This window comes from Panthera leo, chromosome B1 (genome assembly GCF_018350215.1).
Source record: "Panthera leo isolate Ple1 chromosome B1, P.leo_Ple1_pat1.1, whole genome shotgun sequence".
Classification (NCBI taxonomy): domain Eukaryota; kingdom Metazoa; phylum Chordata; class Mammalia; order Carnivora; family Felidae; genus Panthera; species Panthera leo.
In genome coordinates, this window is record NC_056682.1 from 203,800,201 (window position 1) to 203,806,200 (window position 6,000).

The 6,000-nt window shown below is 61.0% G+C and overlaps 1 protein-coding gene across 3 annotated transcripts in view; it reads right to left on the reverse strand.

Annotated features, from left to right (window-relative positions):
* Window positions 1-3,486, reverse strand: part of NSD2 (nuclear receptor binding SET domain protein 2) — an 89,409-nt gene extending 85,923 nt beyond the window's left edge. For 2 of the 3 annotated variants that reach the window (XM_042937102.1, XM_042937098.1), the window contains exon 1: window positions 3,408-3,486. The gene's annotated coding sequence lies outside the window, so the exon portion shown is untranslated. Of the gene's footprint in view, window positions 1-2,452; window positions 2,708-3,407 lie in introns of those variants that run through there. The other variant, XM_042937100.1, reaches the window with a different exon arrangement.
* Between the last annotated feature and the right edge of the window lie 2,514 nt (window positions 3,487-6,000).

Genomic DNA, 6,000 nt, shown 5'->3' on the forward strand with positions numbered 1-6,000 from the left:
ACAGGCCAACACTCAGCTTAACCAAGACTTTGCAATGTCTGTGCCTCTATGTTTTGTTGAAACCGTTTAAGTATCAGAGAAATAAGTGCTTTGAAGACGCTTATGTGGCCACTTGCTTGTTGGAAGGCAGACTCAAGGACAAAACAACTTTGTGGTCCATCTTCAGTTTTTTTACCTAGCAATCCAAATTTCATCGAACCAATCAACTCCTTCAGGAGCTATATTGCAACCAATAGACAAATGAAAATGCTGACAAGTCCCTGGGGCAACCAACTTAAGTCTCTTTCTCCCCAAAGGGCTTAGTATAAATAACCATGCCTGGAAAAGAAATTAACAAATCATACAGGGGGTGCCTGGGTGGCTGAGTAGGTTATTCGTGGGACTCTAGATTTCAGCTCAGGTCGTGATCTCACGGGCATGAGATTGAGCCCTGCATCTATCTGGCTCAGCACGGAGCCTGCTGAGGATGCTCTCTCTCTCCCTCTCTCTCTCTGCCCCTCCCTCGCATGCTCACTCTCAAAAAAAAAAAAAAAAATCACATAAAGACTGTGTGTAAAGTAAGAGCCTAAGCCTCCCTCCATTCACCTCTTGTTTCTCACCTCTTGTTCTGTATTTGCCCCGCAAGACAAACAGGTACAGTCAACACATCACTGCTTGCTTCATCTTGGTGGTAGATACAGGCCTACTACTCGTTACACTTACACGCTCGCAGTGTCTCATAATCAACTTTTATTTAACATTCAAGTTAGCTATGATGAGAGAAGGAGACAGCCCTGCCTGGCAAACACGGTCTCGGCTCCCCGACCGAAGCCGGGTGACCCTGGGCCAGCCGCTTACGTTCCATACTCAGCTTCTTCCAGAGGATCCCTCTCTGCGCCAACGAGACTTACAGAAAATAGAGGCAAACGGGTCAGGTGCTGACTTTAAAATGGGCTGTTTGTTTATCCTAAGTCGTATGCCCCTATATTCAGCATTCACTGAGTTCTTGCCGTGAGGAGGCACCCCAGAGCCTGTGCCGCCCAAGGCCGGGAGAGCCCTATCTTCAAGAGCTAGGCCAGGAGGGGGGAAAGGCCACCGCCGGCCACTGGAAGGCCGGGTACTCCGCGCTCCAGCAGGAAGGACTAGCAGTGCCCCTGGTCCAACAGCAGCCTGCGCAAAGGCCTGGAGCCAGGGCAGGGCACCGCATATTTGGGGAACAAAGACACACTTGCTGGAGTCCAGCAAAAGAGGAGAGTGAGGCTCAGGCAGCTGAGACGCTAACCCGAAACTGCTCACGTTCTGTCACCAAGCCAGAGCCGCAGCAAAAGCGTGTACCAGGACAGGGGAGCGTAAAGCTTAAACCTCCAGTTCCCACTGGCTAAGGAAAGTGCTTGCTGACAAAGGTTATTTGTCCAGAATGAAAAGGGCAGAGCAAAACAAAGCTAGACGGCAAACCTCAGCATCATCTTAGCACCTTTTATCCGGGCTGTGTCTCACGAGGCACACCTTTTATGGGTGTTTTCCATCGTCTGCCAGCACCTCTGAGTCTATCCCACCTACTCTTACACCCGAGCGTCAAACCATAAAAAGGAAGTAACTAATTACTTGACATTCTGCCGTAGGAGTTGGGACTTTTCAAAGCTGGGACTCCTGGTAGGAGGAAGGGGCATCCAAACAGGTGGAAGGCTAGACCCACTCCTCCTTAACCAGAGCCGCGGAGCCTCTCATTTCTGGCATCGAATTCCCACAGTTCCTCACGGGGCTCCTCACGTTAAAGCACTACCGTTTTAAGAGTTCCATGTGAATCACGTGCGTAAAAACCCTAAGCCTAGCTGCCACACCTGGTGGCCTGTTTATTGTGTCCACAAATCGCAGGTCGGTTGACTTTGCGTAAGAATAAAATTGTCTCTCAAGCTTCAGTCACTTATCCGAAACTCTTACACAAGAAAGTTTACAGCTGGAATCAGAGGCCAGTCTGACCCGCAGTCATGTAGTCGCAGGGAGGATTTTTGTGCAGAAGAGATCAGAGCTCTCCACAAAAGCTCTCACCAACTCACAACCACGCAGCACGCCCTCTCTTTACCAACCATCAGCCCCAAACTGAAGGCTGCCGGGCGTCTGAGAAAATGGAAGAAAAGAAAAGGAAATGACTCAAAGTAATCATGCTTAAGGCATGAGTCCCCTTCACTTCCAGTCGGTAGTTTAGATTTGAACTATGGACGGTTGTGGGGTAAGAGCACACAAGGCGAGGGTTGTGCGCACAGGGCGGGTTTCCTCCGTCTTGCCGTTTGCAGCTGTACTTTTAAGCACTGTGGTTCTCACACTTAAACAGACACCGAGGGCATTTAAAGCATTTGAAAAAAGAAGAGGTAAGGTCCTAGCTGCGTGAATGGGACGGCTTCTTAACATCCCGACAACCTTATTTTAAAATACACGAAACACAATGTAACCAACCAGTGCGCGGGGTACCTACGTGAGCTCCTGAAGTTGTTCAGTGATCAAGGAAGCTCGGGGTTTAACTCACGTAAAAGTCCAGGCCCCCAAAACCTAAGCGTGGGTTGTCAGCGCCCAAGCCTCGCGCTCACGCCCTACCACAGCGGCGTGTTCCTCGCAGGCTCACGCTCACGCTCTCACTCTCGCACCCGGAGCCCCCACTCGTCTGCTGCACCAGCGTGCGGCCCGGCGGAAGGGCAGCCGCGATACTAAGTTTCCACCTGGATGTCAAACCTGGGGCGGCTCCGGCCCCCCCCCCCCCCGGCACAGCGGGAGAGAGGACTGACGCCGCGGGCCCGCGACCTTTCCACCCAGACTCAAGACCAGCATTTTTTAAACGCCGAGATCTTCAACCGCCCTTCTCGCGAGTGGGGCCGCGGCAGCCGTGCGGTCGGCGGCCGGGCTTCCGCGCGTCCCGAGACCCCCGGGGGCTCCCGGTCCGCGCCGGGTGGGGGGGTGGGGGGAGAGGGGGCCGGCGCGGCGCGCGCCGACAGCCCCGGGCGGGGTCCCCGCGCCTCCACCTGCCAAGGCCCGGCCCGGCTCCGGGGCGCCCGCGCTGACCAACGGCCGGCGCCCGCGAGTGTCACCCGCGGACCGTCCGCAGACAAAAAGCGCCTCCCCGCCGGCCCGGCGCGCCCCTCCCACCGCCGGCCGGGCCCCGCGCCTCACAAAGGCCGGCCCGGCCCGCTCGGCGCCGCCGCGAACAAAGGCCGCCCGGCCCGCAGGCCGGCACAGGTGCAGCCGCCGGCGGCCGGGCCCAACATGGCCGCGGCCGCCCTCCGCCCGGCCCCGTTAGCCGCGGCCGCCCCCGCCCCGCCGGCCGGCCTGCTCCTCCCGGCCCCTCAGCCCCGGCCCCGCGGCCCCCGCGCCCCCGGACCCCTCAACCCCTCGGGGCCCGCGGCGGCGGCGGCGGTTGAGCCGGCGGCTCCAGTGACCTGTTGTGCGTCGCATCCTCCGGCGGCGGCGGCTCTCCCGGCGCGGCGGCTCCGGCGGCGGCGGCGGCGGGCCGGGGAGGGGGCCGGGGCCGCGGGGGAGGGAGGGCCGAGGGAGGGGAGGGGGCGGCGGCGGCGGCGGGCGCAGCGCGGCCAGGCCGAGGCTCTCCGCGCGCGGCGCCGACCCCGCCCCCGCGCCTCCCGCCCGCCGCCGCCGCCGCCGGGCCGCCGCCGCCTCGCAGAAGCCGCGGGAAAGTGCGCGCCGCTGATTGGCTGCCGCGCTCGCGGGGCTGCGGCCGGACTTTTCAAATCCGCGCCGGGCGGGGCGCGCGGGCGGGCGGGGCGCGGGGGCGGGCGGGGACCGGGAGGGGGGGAGGGGAGCGGGGGGGGGGCGGCGCGCGCGGGGGGCGGGGACCGGGCGGGAGGGGGGAGGGGGCGCGCGGGGGGCCGGGGCCGCGGGACCCCGCGAGCCGCCTCAGAGCAGCGCGGAGCGCGCGTCCCGCTCCCGCTACTCGGCCGGGCGCGCGCCAGGCGGCGGCTAAACCCAAAGCCCGGAGCCGGGAGCCCGAGGCCGGAGCCAGCGGGCGCCGGGTGACGTCACGGCCGCGCGCCCAATCGCGGCCCGCGAGCGGGCCCCGCGCGATCGCGGCCCCTGCCGGGGGCGCGCGGCGGTGGATCTGGGACGTCGGGCAGCCGCGCGCGTCCTCCTTTGAGCACGAGCCACTCGGGCTGCGGTGCGGTGGCCGGTGCGCGCGGCACCGCGGGGGCTGCCAGCCCGGCACCCAGGTGGTCACCCACGCCCCTACCTCGGGGGCGGGAAGAAGGCGCCCGGGACAGGAAGCGCGGTGGCGCGGGGAAGGCGGAGGTCAAGTTCCAACTGCCCCTCCACACACACACACACACACACACACACACACACACACACACACACACACACACACACACACACACACACACACACACACACACACGCCTGCGCTCCTGGAGCCTACGCTACAGACTTGGCTTCCGATGGTCCCAAACAATGGGAGGGAGCGTGGAGGACAGGCCGGAGAAGGATTGGCCCGCTCGCTGGTGTCGGAGTCTTCCTGCAGAGTATCTGCAGGGCGTGGATTCAGCGGTTCCCCACCCCGTCCCCAGTCTCAAGTCTGGCCTGGAGCTGGGTGGAGTGGGGGATCTGTGGTCAGAGTGAGGACTCGGTCCCTGGAACTGCTGGGCGATGTGCCATTCCAATGAAGCTGCAGCGGGGCAGGGCGGCTTAGGAATGCCAGCCTGTGGTCAGAGCACAGCTTTGAGAAGATCACTCTGGCTGTGGTAAGGACAGGGGGCGGTATGGTGGACACGACGATGTGCCGCTCAGGTCCCCTTTCAAGCAGGGTCTTCCTGTTCGGCCCCCAGCCGCCACGTTCTACGGGGTTGGCCTCAGCTGCAAAGAGCCATCTCACCACAGGTCTCCTTCCCCGAGCAGCCGCGTCCCGTGTCTGAGGGCCTGGGGATACAAAGGCTGTCCATACAGTTCCGCCAATGTGGGACCCTGGTAGGAAACTCTGCGTTAGACGTGGGCACTTCAGAGTCCCCACCCTGACCGGCTCCAAGCTGCTTCCCACCAGAGCAGGGACTGGCATAGGGCAAGCCAGGGCAGGGATGAGACCCTCCCCAGTGTCACAAGTGAAAGGAATTAGGGAATTGCTCACGCTTCCAGCCAAAAGGTATACATGAGGTCCTAATGTGTGCTGTGTCCTTGCAGGGTGCTGGAGATCCCGAGATAACTGAAGAGACCCCCCAGCAGTCACTGCCAGACTCCACCGGAGCTCCTGGCAAGGTGTCCAGCTGGGCGGTGGCTCATTCATGCTCCCATTTGGCCTTGGTATCTGTCCGGCTGTGGGGAGAATAGGTGTCCTTGTCCTTTCTGGGGGCCCAGGATCCCTCTGGGGAACAAACCTGAAAACTGTCTTATAAATCTCGTAGTACAAGACAGATACCACCATCTCTCATTTGATTTCACAGATTTGGAATTAAAGCTCCTCTCCTGAGGAAAAAAAAATGCATTTGGAATAGTGTGATCAATATGCAAATTTATTCAAAACATGCAAGTGTGTGTTTAGATTCTCTTGAAGAAAGTGATTTGGGGCTGGCTGGTCTTTTCCCGCCCAGTGCAGTCCTCCCTGGGCCCAGCCTGGCTGACTCAAGGAGGTCCTGAGCCCTTTTCAGCAAGCCTGACCAGCAGGACAGCCCCCCAGCCCTGCACACTCCAGGGGTCTCGCCCTGTGGAGACCATATTTCCGATGGCTGAGTCTCCCTCAGTGTGAAAAAGAGGCTCTCAGAAGACTAAGGACACCCCCCATGCACAGATGGACTGCTGGGTGAAGAGGCCTTCGTGCGCGGGTACATCTGTGCCCCCCACAGGTGTTCACGTGTGAGGCTTCCACAGGTAGGCAGTCGTCCCGGGGGTGGCTATTTCAGTGCGTACAGAGCTTGGCAATTCTGGGAGCCTGGGTAGTTCCGTGCGGGACAGGCTGAGAAAACATGTTCCTGGAAAACAGGCCCCAGGCGTGCGGGGGAGCGCCATGAGAGGCACAGCCCCAAGCCCGGTGGG